Source organism: Anguilla rostrata, chromosome 11 (genome assembly GCF_018555375.3).
Source record: "Anguilla rostrata isolate EN2019 chromosome 11, ASM1855537v3, whole genome shotgun sequence".
Lineage (NCBI taxonomy): Eukaryota > Metazoa > Chordata > Actinopteri > Anguilliformes > Anguillidae > Anguilla > Anguilla rostrata.
The window spans coordinates 28,152,612-28,171,750 of NC_057943.1; the positions used below are offsets into that span (position 1 = coordinate 28,152,612).

General features: G+C 41.6%; 1 protein-coding gene across 3 annotated transcripts in view; it reads right to left on the reverse strand.

The window, feature by feature from the left end:
- The window catches only part of LOC135234513 (potassium voltage-gated channel subfamily G member 1-like), an 87,853-nt gene that overhangs the window by 26,728 nt on the left and 41,986 nt on the right, over positions 1-19,139 (reverse strand). For 2 of the 3 annotated variants that reach the window (XM_064299194.1, XM_064299193.1), the window contains exon 1: positions 1,961-2,405. The exons of the other annotated variant lie outside the window; for it this stretch is intronic. The gene's annotated coding sequence lies outside the window, so the exon portion shown is untranslated. Of the gene's footprint in view, positions 1-1,960; positions 2,406-19,139 lie in introns of those variants that run through there. 3 annotated transcript variants of the gene reach the window in all.

The following is a 19,139-nucleotide window of genomic DNA, read 5'->3' on the forward strand; positions in this document are numbered from 1 at the left end:
GTGAATAATTTTAATACAAAACAGAATGCGATTCAAATACATAATATATAAAACAAATCATAGGCTAATGAAGCTAAAGAGGTAATTCACCCGGGAACAATACAAGCACAGCTGCTCTCAGGAAGAGCCCTGATGCACTCATTTAAACACTATTGGAATCCCTAAATGAATGAAGTAACTAGGGGCAACCAGTAAGCTCCTTATTCTAGAGCGGTGTTCCTCAACCATGTTCCACAGTGAAGGAGTATCATGTCTTAAGCTGCACATGGAACACAATGGAGGAGCTTCTTGCTCTTTGACAAAGCGTCTCTCTCTCTCTTTCTCTCTCCATGGGCAAAAGACAAGACTTGCAGGGTGACTAACACATGCGTCTTGTTTTTATTTGAAGTAAGAAGACCTTTTATACAATCAAGGGTAAATTAAAATGAATTTTTCATTTGAATTTGAATTGATTTTTCAACTTGCAAAAGATAACTGATTTATCTTTTACAAGTTGAAAAATCAGTTTTGATGTCTCAGTCATTTTGATTCATCTTTTTCCAAGTGTAACTTGTTCATGTTTAAATTTTGTGAAGCTGATTAAGATGAATTTATTTAAACATGAAAAAATATAAAATATGAAAATAAATCTAAATTTCATGTCGTCTGAGAGAAAATGGTACCTCTCCAACAAATTCCTATTATCCCTTTCATACAATATAATCATGTGGCAGTACTGGTGTGGCAACAGATTACAATTATTCAGTTTGACGAAGCCTCATTTTTACATCAGTGCGACAGAAGATAAAAGAAGTTTGTATCTCACAGCATCAATGAGTAACGCAATCAATACCACCAGACTGCAAACTTGCTGCCTTGGGGGTCTCATTAGACATAGTGATTCAATATTTTCACAAAGTACCAATTTTCTATCCTCACGGCCTCTATTGGCAAAATATGTATCGTGACTGAAATGCAAACACAAGCTTCGATATCCAACACGAGCATTAATATCAAACACAAGCTTCAATGTCACTCCAAAAGGCCATGTGAGCAATAAAGACTAAACGAAAACATTCTAAGCAAAATAAGATTCTCTTTTAAACTGAATATTGTTCAATGAAAATACAATCGGGCATGGCAATTATGTTATTCTCATAGTCATAATACATGTATACATCATACGCATGTATACTGTTGTTGAGCTGAAGCTAGTTCATGTCTCTTCTGTGCTGTGCTGAGAATGGTTTGGCATCACCTAGGTTTGTAAGAGACACGCTTAACTGTTAATATTTGAGACAATATTAACAGATCCACTACAAAAGAATAATAACATTTGGCACTAATTTCAGCAAGATTTCCTCTGCATTTGCTATAGTCCCCCCCCATCCCTTCCCCCACCCCCGCTACACACACCTCAGCAGCACACACAAACATGACCAGTTGATCTGGGGAGCACCCTTTCTGATAAGACCAGAGAAATCCACAGCGAGCGAAACCCAAGCACATTTCCATCTCAGCATGGGGGCGAGCGCAGACCCACGTGAAAGCTGCTATCGCTCTCTTCAATCGCGGAGCGCTCGATCGAACGCGGTCCGAAGGTGGTCACAGACCCAGGCTCCGTGAACGCGCGGTCGAAAAGCGAACAGGAGGAAACCGTCCCGGAAAGGCACGGGAGACAGACATTCCAAAGCCTCCGTCCGTCTTGCCTTTAACCCAAACAGCTGTTCGCCGTACGCTTTCTCTTCTCCCTCACACTTTTAAGAGAAAGATTCTAAAAATCCTCATTACACCAATAAAATACTGTTTACATTCACTTATGGAGTCAATCCACCTCCACGGAACTTGAGATGTAAACCAGAAAAAGAGGAAAACAGGCAGGTACCTTTTTTTACACAGTCCAAAGCTTTCAGAGTCTTAAAGTAAAAATGAAGCAAAGACCAGAGATTAACTCAGGCAGCAAGCAGAAGACAATACTCACCGCACTACAAATGAAACCAGCCGATCTGAGCAGCCAGCTTCTTCTTCTTCTTCTTCTGTTTTTTCTCTTTTTCTTTTGTTTTTTTTGGCAGGAGACGAGCCGAGGGCTCACCCGCGGAAACGGAGGGAAAGCGCGAGTGCGCTGGACGCTCTCCTCTCTCCCACCCCTCTCGCAGCGCCGCGCGAGCGGGAAGCCGGGGATGTGGAGCGCTTATTTGATGATCGCGAGCAACAGGCTGCGGCAGCTCCGAGGGCTGACATCAGCAGTGGGAAGCGCTATTATTCTGAGAGCTTTTCAGAGAAATCCATAGCAACCGGTGGCCGCTAAGGAGAGGATTCCCTCTTGAAAGCGGGAATAGTCTGCCTCTCCGTTGACCTGCTGATTCACTGGGTTTATATTTGCCTCAAAGTTTCTTCCCTGAACGGAGCCTAGCTCACCCCAACCCCCCTCCCCCCCCTGCCCTGCTCCCCACACGCACACACACGCACGCACGCACCCTGAAAGAGAGCTGTTATCCAGAAAATGCCTGTACCGTCAAGGCAAAGGCATGAAGTCCCATTAAGTGACACTCTGTGAAACAGAAGCCTCAGTATTAGATTATATTGTCTATACCAGTGTATTACATGCCTAAGCAGCAGCATAAGAAAGAGATCTTCGTTTCAGCAAAGAAAATTCCATGGAGGTCTGCCAAGCGCAAAAACCGCACTGATCGGAGGCCAGACAAAACGGTCTTCTGAAGGGCGTCCTGTTCCCTGTGGGACCGGGTCCTGAGGTCGGCTCGGAGGACTGACCATGTAGAAAGTGGAACAAAAGAAAAAGATAAGCCTGCGCGCTCTGCCGATGTCCGGGGTGTTCGATTGAACTCGTTCACAGGGCGGGTTAATTTCAGCGCCTGAATAGCACTTTTGTGACAGAGAGGGTGGGATGTGCGGTGTGTGTGTGTGTGTGTGTGTGTGTGTGTGTGTGGTGAAGGGGGGGGGGTATAGCATTCTCAGCAACTCTGCAATACAGTGTATGGTTCACGACCTTCCCTGCTTATCCAGCCCAGGGAATTGACTGCGGAGCTGCATCTATGGGGGGGGCGGGGGGGCTTTAATCTGGCGCTCACGCTGCCGGTGGAAAACAGGCACATTGTACAAATGCACTGTGCAGCTGAGCCTAAATAACTGAACAGCCGTCACGCGTGGGGAGCTCGGCGGAACTGAAAACGGCAGCTCCCTCCCCGCCCGTTCACTTCTCCCTTCGCGAGTCACGCCTGTCCGTCTGCTCCCAGGCTGAAGTAATGAACGCCGCCCTGTCTCACCTTTCCTGTAGGGGTCACCGGTGTGCACCTGCACACTGTCCATTACAGCGCACTCACAGCTGCTGCTACAAATCTCAAGGGAAATACACAGCAAAAACTCCTTGCGTTAAAAGTACCAGTGTTGATTTTATACCGATTATTTTGCTGTGTTCATCTATGCTCCAATATCCATTCCCCTCTAACTATATTGTATAGAACTGAGCTTTCAGGATTTGGTATTATTACACTGGCCTCTGACCAAATGCTATGTTCCTGGAAAATAATGAATTGCAACTAGCGCCAGCTGTGGCTCATTTGAAATGGCTATGCAAGAAATGTAAGCATTTGTCATACCTAACAAAGCCAAGGACTTGTTATTACCAGCTTTTAGCCTCTGGCCAAACTGAACAAATATATCCTTGTTACAATTCAGCAGAATACACATTTATCCACTAGCTTGTTGTTAGGCATCTACCATCCACGTTTCCGGCAGAGGGCATGGATGGTGCACTTTAAAGAAAAATGAGGGAGTATTTTTTGAAACAATTATTTTGTCCAGATTTTTACCATTGTGTGAAAAATATATGCATGTACTAAAAGTAGAATGAAAAATAAAAGAAAACCTGCACATACAATAGCTAGAATTCACTCGCCTTAGCTTTGACTACCAATTTAAAGCAATAATTTATTTCTTCACAAATACAGGTTGGTAAGTTCAGTAGTCACTACAGCTCACTTGAAAAACTGTGAAGAACTGAAACTGTGAAGAACTGTGAAGAAAACGAAATGCTTGCGTTTAGTCAACGTTAAGTACAAATGTTGATAGAACACCAAAATTTTGAGATCTTGGTTGATGCAACAAATCCAACATGATTCATATGATCTGATGCATGTTGTGACAGAGCAAGACTGAGCTGCTGATGAATGTGAATAAAAAAATATTAAGAGAATCCAGCTCATCTCCAACTACCTACTCCACACAAATTCATACAGTCCAGGCCCTGGTACTGTTCCTCTTGGACTGCCATAGCTTCATCATGGCTTGTCTCCCATCCAACTGCTCCCACTCCTCCACAAGCCCAACCCCGCCCAGCTGGTGTTCTACACCCCCATGGACGCCCAGGCTAGGCCTCTGGCGTCTCTCTGCTGTAGCCGCCGGTCGCGGTTTGCGCCTTCCTTCGAAAACCCGAAACCAAACGCTCAAACCGCGGCACCCCGGCTGCGTACGCTCTCTGGCCTTCCACCGCAGGGGGGCTCGCGCCCTGCACAAGCCGTCCAATCGCCTGTTCTTCTTCTCTTTTCAGCCCTGGCCTCAGGTATGGAGGTGTGGCGGAGCTTCCTCTATGTCTCCAGAGACCCGCTCTGCTTTAGAGTCTACCTTCCTTTATCTTCCAGCTCTGCTGGGACCTGCCACATGTCCGGCAGCTCTTTACAACCTTGTATTGACAGTGTTGAGTGGTATTTAGGGGAGATGTGGCCCTTCGATTTGTGCTGGAGTTGCCCAAGGTGGGCGGCCTGTGCTGCCATTCGGTGTCTGTACTGCGCATTAGCAGAAAAGGCAAGAATACGCCATTCAGCGAATCTAGACTTACCATTTTGTTTCACATGTAGATGACTCCCTGCTCCTGTATGCTGTGAATTAAACTGCACGTGCCTGCATTCTATTTGCATGCATTAACTTCTGTATTCTACATGAATTTCTTAATACCCCAATGAGTCGACCCCAATAGTGATTCCTGCACTGTAAAAGGAATACTGTAACATTTACAGTAACTTGTTGGCAGTAATTAGCTTGTAAGTTGCTATAATATATTTCACAGTTTGTTAACTGTAATAACAATTACAGTAGTTGATGAATACTGTTAATGTATTGTAACTGTAACGTCCTTGTCCTTACAGGTCTATCGACTTTTTAAATGAAAATGTAAAGGATCTGCATTATTATTTGAATTTAGCCAAAGCAGATGCATGACAACGTGGAAGTAAAATTGCAAATGGAAGAAGTACAGTAGATTTTCATTTGTGTCAGCCTTGTACTGTGAGATGTTGATTGGCCTTCAAACATAGAAAATAAGTCGACCACTTGAATGATCATTTCCATTTTGTTATCAATCATACAATTACAAGAAGAACATGTTATTTCAGAAATGTCATGTCATACAGATTTGATGGGTTCCACTTACATTTTAATTATGATAAGATTGTGTCATGTATGGTATGGAAAACAAAATGTCAAATGAACGTTGCATTTAAATGTACAAATTGTCAGAATAAGTGCATATGAAAATGAAAACGCACAAAGTCCTGGAATTGAATGGGAGTGAATTGGGAACCAATTATATCCCTATAATGACAGCAGTCAGATAGCCCAATTACAGTATTAATATTTACAGCAAAAATATATTTACTGTAAACTTCACCTGCCATCACATTTTTACCAGAATGCTTTGCGGATCTTCAGCTACATACTGTATACAGGTTCTACAGTAAGGATTTGCTCATTATACTTTAATATTGCTGTGAAAAATATAGAAATCATTCTCCTCTCGCCCCGTTTGGTTGCTGGTGCCCTGGGCAACATTTCCATTTTCCATCATAAAGCCCCTGGCCCCGGTGCCCTTTATTTCTGCTAGTAATGCTTCAAAAGGTCTCTGAGCTGGAAACATCGAGTGTTACAAGCGCTAGCACTGGGCTGACTTGAGGAGGTTTGGGAATTTGGGCTGGTTGTGAAATGTGAGGTGCAAAGTGTTGCATTGTGCACAGGCTACCGTCTGCCAAACTTTGCCCTCGACAGCAATGGGCCAGATCTGTACATTAGCACAACAATGCTAGTGCTAGCATGAGCTAAGCCCAGTGGATAATGTGAATTAAAAAAAATAATAATAATTCCTTATCACTCAATTAAAAAGGAGTTAAAAAAAAATGAAAAGGTGAAGACAAGAACAGATTTAGTTTCCCTAGTCAAGCCGTTCAAGGAAATAAGTTTGCTGAAATGCTTTGAGTAAACTGGACTTGTTGGGGGTTATAATGTAAAGGACTGCAGAATGTTCCAGAACTCCATTCCTAGTTTCTTGACAGGCTTGTTGTTTCTCAGTAAAAGACAATAAAAAGACAATAAAGCTCAGGTGTTTGTCCAAGGATTTAAAAAAAATAATTCATTATTGCATGGTATTAATTTGCCTAGTGAAAAACAAATGTCATCCAGCTTGTGTTATCTGTAACAAAATGATTTATTAAGGAAGGGCTGGCACAAAAACAAACAAGACAATCATCTTTTTGCTATTCTGGGCACGTGCGGATATCGGTTAGTGGGCATTATCTCGCCAGAACAACAGTGGCCGTGTTCGAGACCGTTACGTCTTATCGACCCGCCTGCCTTTCGGAGAATTTCCGCCGCCGCCGTCTCTTAATTCGAGTTTAGAGGAAGTCAATTGCAGTCAATTAGCTTCACTCCGTCGCCTAACCAATCTCTTAACGAGGACGTGCGGGGCAAACAGCATCCACTCCGCCGCTTTCACAAGATGGCAGACCCGATTTCAGACCGAGCCACAGCCGCGTTTCATTTTGAGTACTTCCCTTCATTAAATAATCACAGCAATGCATATGAATCACTCAGTCGCATGCTCACACCTTCAGTAGAAACAGGTGTTTAAAAGACAGCCCATTACAAAAGATTACACCATTAAAGATTGAGCAACACTTTATTTCAGGGCGGTGTTATTAATACCTAATAAAGCCTTAATAAATGCATTATACATCCTTAAACAATATGCTATTGATTTTTAGTCCAGCGTTAATAAATTAGTGCGTATAATGCTTCAATAGAGTGCTTAGTTTCCAAAGAGAGAAATTTTGTCAGTCACAATGTATTATATTGCTAATTTATCTGTGCACCCATCTTACGGATGCACATGTGACCTCTGCACACTCAAGGTTACCCTGGCCTCTTGTTTAACAATAAATTGATTAACATTCATGAATGTCAACAATCCGTCAAGAATGGACTGCATTTATGTGACATTTAAACAACATTTATATTGTATTTATATAACTGCAGTTCACATAAATGTTACCGAAAGACTATTTTTTCACATAAACGTTATTGACATTCACCATTACACTTATAAATAGCGCAACTCAGTGCCTTTTAGAGTCTCAAAGAAAAAAAGAAAAAGAACATGTACATCCGCATTTTCTATTCTCCTCCTGTGTCTACCTGTAGCCAGTTTTCCACTACCTCCTACGGTCTGGTCTCCAGCCACCTGACCTTTCCACAGCTCTTCGGCTCCTGCCCTCTCCACTTCCTCCTCTTCGCCTCCTCGTCCCTTACCCAAAGTTATGGCATTGCAAACAACACGTCGATGGGTGCTGTCTGCATACATTATTGATAATGTTGCTTCCTGCACTTAAACGTGGTCGGAGAGGCGTGGGCCAACACTGGCAACTCAGTAATTCAGTGCCATATTGCCTCACATAGCACTGGCTGTGATACTCATAATAATGCTGGCGCAGAATAATAAAAAACCCCAGCTAGACCTCATTTAAAAAGGTTAAGCATTAGGAGTCTGTAATTCCACGGCACAACATGCTATACTGTACTGTGTGTCAGGCTGCACACCGCACACAATATGGAGTAGCAAGTTAGGGCGGCAAAGCAGGGAAGTTGGTATTGCTTTGGCTGAACTATCTGCCATTAAGCCTACACAATGCTTCCACAAGCATAACAGCCGTAATAACCAGTCACAACAGCATATTACAGCCTATGACAAATTTTCTAACATGATAACTTATAATCACTTATATTTCAGTTATTTTGGATTTGTTTTTAGCAAATACACAGAACACATAATGATGGTGTTATTTCTCATAAGCTGTAATAACACAACAATTTCATACTCTGTCGTAAGAATGCAATGTAGACTTAACGGTATTTAGTTCAAGTGAAGTGGTCGGATGGTCATTTAATTATCTGATTACAATTCTGTTCTAGCCTTGGGTAAAATAAGTAACCTGAAGTCCATTTGTGGCCAGCAGCATAAATATATAATAAAAAATAAACAAAGTGAAGTCATCTATGTAAATTCCACTGGCTAAGACCATCTGTGAAGCAAATACACAATGACAGTGCTTCGTTCGAGTTTCATCTACTGTAGCAAAGAATTTAATGGTGAAAATTAATTTGAGGATGGATAACATTATTTTACTCAAAGGGGGGGTAGGTATCTAGTATTCAAGCTGTCAGTGAGAACATTCCCCACTGGGCCTTTGTGAAAAAGTTTCAGTTAGTCAAAGGCAGCTAGGGGTTACTGACATCCAAACCGCCCCCACCTCCCCCAAGGAGGAGAGCCAGTTCGTCCCCAACGATGACGGAACCCCACAAGGTTCTGCTCACGACTTCCCTGATAAACCTCTTATCGGCTCCCGGAAGCTAACAGCTGCCGCCTCCGTCTCTAAATCCCTCCTTCTTAATGTGCGGCTGCGGGCATGCTGAAGAGGGCCCGGACTCGCCCCACCCCCTCCTCCCGGACTGTTCTGAATCCACGTTTCAGACAAGAGCAGTGCAGAGCCACACAACCGGATGCACGTTCCATTCCATTACTGTAGGTTATCCATCTGCACTGGAGACACCTTTATGCCTTCCAGTGCTGCCTGCTTTGTCTCTTTTGCATGTGATTCATTTGCATTTTATTGGTTTATACACCTGGGTGTTGACTGAAGGTTAAGCTCTTGGGTACAGTGGTTAAGTCCCTTGGCGCCTAAGGGTACCACGGTTGCGCCCATCCTGTGAAATGAAAAGCCAATCTTTGGGTGTCCGCATAAGCTCTTTCAGCCCTAGCCAACGCCTCTGGCCTCTCACCTCTGCTACAGTTCGCAATCCTGGCCCCAAGGCCCCGATGACATCGACGTCCCTGTCCAAGGTCATCAAACTGTCGGACCTCACCAGATTTGTCAAGGATGTTGCGCCGCAGTAGTTTTGCAAACTTTGTCATCCGGAGCAATGTAGGTGAACGTAAAGACATTCACCTGATTAAATATGAGCGATACTGCCAGACCTGGCTAACAACATTACCAGACTGGCGACCATAGATGCAACATCACAAGCGCTACTGCAAGTTAATCTTGCTCCAAAGTGCAAATTCTGAATGCATACAGACTATGCCCATAGCAACCTATACGAGCTGGAACATAAAACCATAAAAACATAACCTGAAACCATAAAAATACCACAGTTTGAATAAAAGCAAATGCTGGGGAGTGGGGTTGGGAGGACAACCAAGATGGAGTCTGAAGAGGTGGGTCTTCAGTCTGTGTCAGGAAACAGTCTGCGATTCTGCTGTCCTGACTACCACGGGAAGTTCGTTCCACCACTGGGGGGGCCCCGATTGCTTCCTTAACAGTTAATGCTGCTGCAGCTGCGTGTGCACTCGTAAGAAAAATCTGGGTAAGGCAAGAAATATTATTTTTTCCATGGCTTCGGTCCATTTTAATAACCACCAAAGTATAAATATCCAGCATGGGCCCCAGACCCCCTCCTCGAGCTCGGACAGTCATCGCTGTGATTTATCAGTGCTGAGTCAAGTAATTGTGCAGCTCAGTGGAGGCTCCCCCAGAAAGAGAGACTGTTGTGCGATTCTGAGGGTTAGTTTTCCTGCCAGCTTTTTGTGATAAACACGCAAGACACCGTTGATAACATTCTTCCCAGGGTCCTCCATCACTTTCCCTCCCTTTCTCAGGGCCCTACATGGCTCTACATGCATGTTAGATTAAGCTCCTGCGTGTTTGTGCCGCAAAGATAAGTTATCTCATTAAATATCTTTCACATTTCATAAATGTTAAGATAGGCGTGATTACTGTAGCTGTACTGCCCTTCTTCAAAGCATGCAATGAATTCTGGGATTGCAGCAGTTAGGCTTGTGGGATTTCACCCATGCATCTGCCTCTCATCACACAATGCATAAGCATGTACAGCTTATAACGACAATATAGCATCCTAGCCTCAGAATCTACTGCATGTCTTGGACAAGTGTGTAATGAAGCATCATAGCCTTCATACCTGCCTACACAATACATGTAAACTTACACAAAATGTACAATAGATAAAAACATACAGAATGTAAGTGCTTAAAATAGTTTACTTAATAATACTAAAAATATACACTCGGAGGCCACTTTATTAAGTACACATATCTACTGCCCGGCAGGAGCCACTTTTCCCACAGAATATCCTGAATTCTTTGTGGCATGGATTCAATATGGGGTTACTATTGTCTCATAAAATACATAGTATGAATCTCACACAAACAAAATGAGATAGATTCACAAATATTTTTTGAGTCTTACAAATAATTTGGTTTACAAAATCTCCCTCAAGCAGACAAATGTTGTAATTCTTGACATGCATTATTTTCTGGGAAAAGATTTATCAAAGTATGGGCATTTAGCATTTGACAATGACTCAATGTTATTTACACATCACCTGGCATGTGTGGAATCGCTTGCATTTCACATATCATTTCATATATCACTCCTTTCTCCTAGCTGGGGCAGGGACAGGGTTAGACGGGTTAATGTTTAACTGCTTGATTGTCATTTTTCCCGTTAGAACATTATTGTTGATGACATTTTGGTCTCATTTTTATTCGTTTATGATAATGTTGCTTCATTTCATCTTAGTTTTTCTGCACAAAGGTGGGTTTTGATTAAGCTTGTTTTCATCATGGAAAAAATGATGGGGACAAACATTTTTCATCATAGCTTAAGAGTGCTAATGTGTGCCAAGAAAACATAACCATTACAGCACCACACTGCCATCCGGCCTGGATGACACAGGGCAGGATGTATCCATGGATTCATGTTTACGCCAAACTCTGACCCTACCATTGCATTATGCAGAGCCTCCCTTCAGCACACCACTGTTGTAAACAGCTGTTATTTGAGCATTTGAGGCCTTTTCTGTTAGTTTGACCAAGTCTGCCCACTTTCCTCTGACCTGTCATTCACAAGCCGTTTTTGCCCACAGAACAGCCGCTCATGGGATGTTTTTTTATCGCACTGTTCTCTGTGAACACTAGAAACTGCAGTTCATGAAAATCCAAGAAGTGCAGCCGTTTCTGAGATGCTGAAACCACCACGTCTGGCACCAATAATCATAACGTGGTCAAAGTCGCTTAGATCACGCATCTTGAAAATTTCTAATGTTTTGTGGAATAAAAAACTAAAACTCTTCACCATGTCTGCATGCTTTATATACTGAGCTGCAGCCACATGGTTGGCTGTTTGGAGGAGTGGGCTATTTGTGTTAAGGAGCAGGTGAACCTAATGAAGTGGCCACTGAGTATATTTGGCCTATTTGATGCATTGTGTTATTGGTGGAATATTTGGGGGGATTTAATTAACATTCAAAGATAAATATTGTAAGAGTTGTATGTATTTTTAAAGGTGTTTGTAGAGTTCCTCACGAATATGACCTGTAAATTTGATAATATTGAGACAGATAGTGGAATACTCCTGGTTGCACCTCATAGCCGTTATTAGGGAAATACTACATGTGAAATACAATTACACTTAGTGGAGATCTTCTCAAATTGCTGTTCAACTAAATTAAATCAGGAAGCTGAACAATGAGCTGCTCATTCAGCAATGAAAGTGGGCCCAGATGAAAGCCTGCCTCATTTACAACCCATTTTCTATTCCGCCGTTCTGAAGTGAATGTGCACCAGTTAACACTGAGATTTAATTGGGGCTCTATTTTGTACGTATTGACGTTGAAAAGGCAGTAATCCCCAGAGCTCCCACAAGTCAAATCCAGCTATGAGTTCCTTTTGAAAAATCCTAGACACAAAATCGATTTGAGCAGTGAGCTGAGTCTTGCAGCCAGACGATATAAAATGGCGCAAAATTTCCAAAGCAAGGATTTCATGGAGAGAACAGCTGAAGCACATCTCTGTTATTTTTTAAGGAGGCAAGCTTGTGCAACACCGGGTGACTTGTGATGGAAACCGATGACAGTTCTCAGTAATGTGACTGGCAACTGTTCTCACAGTAAATCTGAACCCCAGACAAAGTGTGTAGTTGTGTGGACGCCTATAGGCCAAACAAGGCAGATTTACACGCATTTGGTAAGTTCATCCACTCTTTAAATGACTTCTGCTTTCTTACTGAAACTGCTAATGTCAGTTCACTGGAACTTGAACAGCGACTGTTTTGAAAAAAAATTGTGCAGTTGTATGTAGGCCGAAAACTGTAGAACTGCCAAAGGTTCTTTCAAATCTCAACAGGATAAACCAACTATTTCTCAAAGCAACTATGACTATCCTCACTCTCGGTAAAAATATGAAAAGTTCGGATTAAAATAAAGTTGACACATATCAAGTGTGCAGGCAATGGGATAAAGGAAAAACATAACTCCCTAAAATGAGATCACGTTGCAGGCATTCATACGCTCTCATCCAGAGCAACTAACTAAAGTGATATCACCAAAAAGGCTCAGAGGGCCCATTCATAATCAACAGTTGTTAAGTCAGTTGAACAAACCAACAATTACTATTGTAAAAGATGATAAATACCACTACTCAGCTTATCTTCCTTGAGGTTATCCAAAGCAACATTAAAGTTCTGTGTCTGGTATCAGTAACCAAAAATTTTTGGAAGATTTTGACTGTAAGTATTGAAATGGCAGATTTGATCACTTTCTAGATAAAACGAACATGAATGGCAATCCAGATTACAAATTGTTTTATAACAGGATTACAAAAAAAATAATTAATAAATAAATAAATAAACAGAAAAAGGGAATATAAATAAATAGTCTTGCTATACGTACCATTGCACAGCTCAGACATAAGGCTACTGCTTGTTTGTAGAGTACATATCAAATTATTTTAGCCTTCAGTTGAAATCTAGTAGTGTGGAAATAAAATGCATGAAAATGCTGCAGATTATGCATACAATGCTGGAACTGATTACAGAATCCTAATATGGAAACACTCTAAATAAGGCTCGGCAGATATTTTTCCCCTTGGGCAAGCATCACTGTGATAAATATCACAACAGCTAAATTAATTTAATTTCAAATAAAGATGGTGGGCAAATTTTTGATAATCCTCAAAAGATTTATGTCACACACCGCAACATACCCCGGGAGGGACAGAACAGCTGGACACAGATGTGATAGATGCAATACAACTGGATTTCTCTGGAAAATGTGTTCTCTTCTGAGAGAGAGAGACCTTCATGGGATTCTAGTTACAAAAATAACGGCTTGTCTTCGCTTTCCCCAGCACTGCATCTCTGTTTTGGGTGCAGGAAAATATTTCCTGGCCTTAGACACCTAGGGCCCACCTTTCCCCACGTCCTTTCAACGCTTCCGTAGCTCCACCTAATGGAACACAAAGGGAAGGATGCAAGGAAAGAACGCAAGGACGGAGGAATAGAGGAAACATGTATTAGGCAAATGGAATCTCTTTGTTCTTTTAGGAATCAGTTTGAAGCCATGTCAATAACAGATGTGGCAGATGGGAAGAGGTGGATCGACAGGTCGAACATTTATACGCGACACGTTCTAAAAAAATGTTTCTGCAAAGGATGCACTCGTGTTTCCTTGCTCAAGCGTCCTTTGGGAGCCACCTAGCTCTTCGCTTTTAGCACCTTCAAGCAGAATTTAACGAGTTGTAATGTCCTTAAAGATGGCGGACCTCGATCGATTTACGGGTCAGTCGGGGATCGAGGAGACAAGGACTGATAAAATAAACGACTGGAAAGAGCCCCTTCTGTGCAAAGCATACTTTAAAACTCTTGAGTTGATGCAACCCAGGTTTGTGGGCCTACTTTACCAGCAGGCGTGGCCCCAGACTTCCCTCACTCCCTCTCTCAGAACGAGCCTTACTGCAATCTACAAATTGGAAAAGTGATGAAATTGGAAGGCTTCAGTGTATTGCCCACTCCTTCATTGATCTCCATTTCTCTCAGTGAGCTCTGTCTGGCAGTTCAACCCTTAGTTATAATTCAGCCTCAGAACTGACTTCAGTCGGTCACTAAGTACAGCTATAAAATAAGGAAATGGGATGCAGCCGAGCTTAACCTAGTTACTGAGTGAAAAAACCTACTGCCATTCACAGGGGTCTGTTTTCTCATTTGGTGGAGCACTCTATTTGGTTCAGTTCAATTTGCGTATTTTGGAACTACCCCCGAAAATGTAATTTTGCCGAAAGAAAAGGCGGTCAGTAATGGGGCGGTATCAGACCACCGAACTGCTTCACCATCACACGCTTTCAGCAGCTTGTAAAAACACCAGATCCAGATCAATGTCTGGGGTGGGCTACAAGAGGCAAAGTTGTTAGTCACAGAACAGCAAGGCGAAGAGAAGATTACAGTGTGCTTGTGCAAACATACCAGACAAAACCATTTCTGCTCACCCTGGTGTCTAGTGTGTGCTTCGGTTTGAACTGTGATTTCATTAAAATTAAAATGAACCTTTATTTATACAGGGTAGGTTGACTAAGCATGCATGCTCTTTTACAGCAATGCCCTATTAATGCCCCCCCTCCCCCCCCACCCCAAGCCCATCACTTTTGTTGGTTGCTACCTTTAATTAACTGAGATGATCTTACTGATAAAATGTAACATAGAATAAAACTGATTAGAGAACATCATAATGTGAATATTTAGATTCTGATTTACTTATTTAACTCTGATATTGTAATTTATTAAATATTATTAAATGTATTTCTCATATAGTCTTCAGTACACTCATAAATTCTATCAAACAAAAAACAATGCAGACAGCTCTGTTGTATTTTTTTGGTCTTCAACTTGCAGATGTGGACTGTGTCAAAAATTATCTGTTTGCATGTGTACTGAATTTTTTGGGGGGATTTTGGAATTTTCTCTAAGGTTCATCCATATGTATAGTCAGAAAGTTAATTGTATGTATGTATGCAACAATACCAAATGTCTACTTCTATCAGTGATTTACACATAATTTGATTTGCTGTAAATAATCTATGACTGTAAGCACAATACCAGTACAAATACAATCACATCCAGAGTTCACCTACAACCCCATTAGCCTATTGATATTGTTGGTTACTGTACTTAGATTATGTTTTTGTACAGTTCAAAGCTGCTTCTAAAGTTGCCTTCAAACTTTTTGCATTTACAGAGATTCACTCAGGATCATCTAGAGAGAAAAGTCTTATCGCTGCAGCAAGCAAACATCTATTTATCATTGATTTAATGCTTGAAACAGCGTGCCATGCAGCAGAAAGTGCTGCATAGCAGGCTGAAATGGATACCTGTGATACTCTACTGTGCTCGGCAGTGGGAGTAAATCAATTAAGAAATGATCGTCATAATCTCTCATGCAATTCCACATCAATATGTTGTCTTTGTCTTCTTACACGATTACTTTATATAAGTTATAGGGTGCTTTATGGATTTATATGGATGTTGCTGCATGACCCAACTCATTTTGTATTTGATTTGTATAACACTTGGTTATGTTATTTTCATTGTTTTATTTGTATGACGGATAAGCTAACTTTGCTTGTTTAGGACTGACTCTCATATGACTCTCACATAAATGTAGATGCACTTTTCTTCCATTGCAAGTCATGCTGGATAAGACTGCTAAGTGAATATATTATAAACTGTAATATAATAGAATGAATATAATGTACATATATGCGGGTCTCCTGGAGCTATGAACCTTGCACATCAACATACTGTACATATTCCGAATGCAATGACTGTCATTTCTGAGCAGATGCAAGTGCAAGAATTTTATCAGGAATTTTGATGCTCTGTCGTTTCGATAGATACGCTGCCTGCATGAATGAAATGTAATGTATTGTAATGTAAATGCAGCCTGCATTCTTTCTCCGGCTTTCTATCATAAAGGAAAGCCACCTCTTGCATCAAAGCCATTAAGTCCCTTTCTGCGTTTCAGAGCGTCCTTGGTTATCATACAACGACGCCACGGAGTTTGATGAGCAGACACGCAACTCAAATTCCATTCCGAGAAGCTATGCGCAATGAGAAGAAAGGTAAATGTTTACCTTTTAACGAAGAACCGTTAAAAGCATCATACAGGTCACGGCCATTGAGTACACGCATAGGGACACGTGGCTCGCTTGTGTTGCACAAAATCAATGCACCTCAAGAAAAATATAATTCCTGCAACAGAAAAATATTTATTCACTTGATCTTAACAAATATGTAGTCATTGTTACCACACTGTCATTGTAGTTGTATAGTTAAAAGAATTAATAATATATAAAGGTAGATGATAACATTTCAATATGTGTAAAAACAAAAAAGGAAATGACAAAAAAAGTTTTACATGACACAAACTATATGTGTGTGTATTTGTATATATTTACACGCACAAGCACGCATGCACGCACACAGTCTACATTGAATACTGTACATTTCCTAAATATTTCCTTCTTCTCCCATTGTCTTATAGTCACAGCTGCCAGTGGTCCGGGATCTGCATTGTGGTAGATTCTCCCCATACTTCCACCTCTAAGTGAACCTAACAAATGGGCCATCTGTATGAAATCACGCATGCAAAAGCACATCTTTTTTCGCCTCCGCTTACAGTCGGGAGATCCTTGCAGCACTGAGACAGCTCCATCCCATTGGTAACAATGACGAATGCTGCTCTCGTTTGCGCCCGTACACAGTTGGTGTTTTCCACCAGGCCTGACTGTTGGCTCTGCGCTGTGTCTTCGGTAGGGGTACTTAACTCCGCCTTGCCAAATCACATTAGGAGATATTGCATTTCCTGCCACAGACGAGCTTTAGCATTAATTCTTTTCAATTCCACGTCTAACAACCCATGTGTGTTTTCTCGTTTCCTCCTCTGACGGAAGATGGAAGAGGCCTTGATTTTATTTTACTTTTTTTGCAGTAGCAGAGATATAATATTTTATATTCAAACAAATATTTTTAAAAGGATTGTTTTCACATGGGTTGTTTCAGTTTTGCGGTACAGTAAACCTGCTTGCTCAGGTCCTGGGCAATTCTGCATTCACTGATGTGACGTGTTTCATACGACATGGACCTTCAAAAGCAACTGCACCCACCCTGGAGAATGCCATTGCCAACCAATCCCATGCTATCACCGTCACAGTACTGACTTTGTAACAGGAGCGCTTAATTACCTCATGCAGATTATTTCAGCAATGTTTCTCTTTCCTCAGTGTAAACAGGAATGTGAGCGCTGTAATTGCATAACCAGTATAATGACTTATATACTGGTTCGGTAGCCATGGGGGCGAACTGATGTCGTGACAAAATACCGTGACTATAACTCACAAGAAAAATCACCAAGCTACATGTTTCTCCTAAGGGCATCTCCTAAACACAACAAATACAATGGCATGTGTCAAATAGCGTACTGTTGTGACAATGTTTTTCACACCATGTTAACAGAACTCAAGCACACCATTATTAATCAAAATCAAATGTCAGGTCAACATTACTTGATATTATTTATGGCAAATACACATCTCACATTTCATTCTAAAGGCATTGTCATGTAGGCTACTCGGTTATAAAATTTGACTGCGGCTTCAAAGGCACAACTATGGCTTCGAATCAGAAATATGACAGTACTTTGTTCTAATACGAGCCGCAAAAAGGTCTGACCTTTGATTAAAACCCACGTCAGTGTTACATTACATTTCAAGAGAGCATATTTCAAGGTAAAAAGGGAGACAAAAAGTACGTACAAAGTATAGATGAGAGGTCAAATAGATACGCATTCATTTGAACAAAAGTAATTTTTTAAGGTGTGTATCTAAAAAAAAGATGCTAGATGCTAGGAGATACGTTTTAAGTTTTTTGGAATGTTCAGAGGTTTACAGATTAGGCCCCTATATTTTGCATTTGACCTTTGGTGATCCAAGATAGTTAAAATTCATGACACAGCTGCATTAAATTTAAATGCATTGTATTACTGTCAAATGTCATTGTATCTGAAAGAAATCAGAATGCACGCTGCAGGTTAAACCCTCACACCGCACGCACACAGAGCTGAGGTGCGTGGGGAAGCCCTCACACCGCACGCACACAGAACTGAGGTGCGTGGGGAAGCCCTCACACCGCACGCACACAGAACTGAGGTGCGTGGGGAAACCCTCGCATCGCACGCACACAGAGCTGAGGTGCGTGGGGAAGCCCTCGCCCCCACCGCCTCCCTAGGTCTTGGTCAGGTCCCCCTAACTCACGCGGCTCTGGCCTGGTCATGCGTTCCATTTCGTTCTTATTGATTCGACGAGTCTGACTAGAAGGCAAAGTGAGCATGGTTGCAGGCTTACTTGTCAATCAGCTCTTGGTTTGAAAGGCCCTACTAAGACCGCCTGGGGAAATGATCTTAAGAATGAGGAGTAAACACTGTTAGTATGGGGGAAGTACCCTGGAGATGCTTGTCAGTCTTTGGCCAATCTACCAATGGCTCACAAGACTACTGTGCTGTCACAAAGAAGAGACCTAGAAGGCCCTGGAATTCAACTGCAGCTTTGGGAACAATTAAGAGACCACAGCAAATTTTCAGTTTCACAATTTATGGGTATGTGTCTGTGTAAAATGTAACTTTTGATATTCTTTCACGAACCATTGCCTGCTTTATGATTTCATATGGATGTTTTGTTCTATGTGTTATTATATATTTGCGTTTGGATTTTGTGTTATGGTTGTAGTTACATGAAGAGGTTCACTTACATAAAGCACTTTAATGATGATCCACATACACTCACTGATCTGGGAGTGTGGCTCACATATTTATTTCTCATAAATGAATGTAATGGTCAGTAACGGGGTTTGAAAACGAAAACGGAAACAAAAAGAAAACCAGAAACAAAAGACACTTTTGCAGGAACAAAAATAAAAACT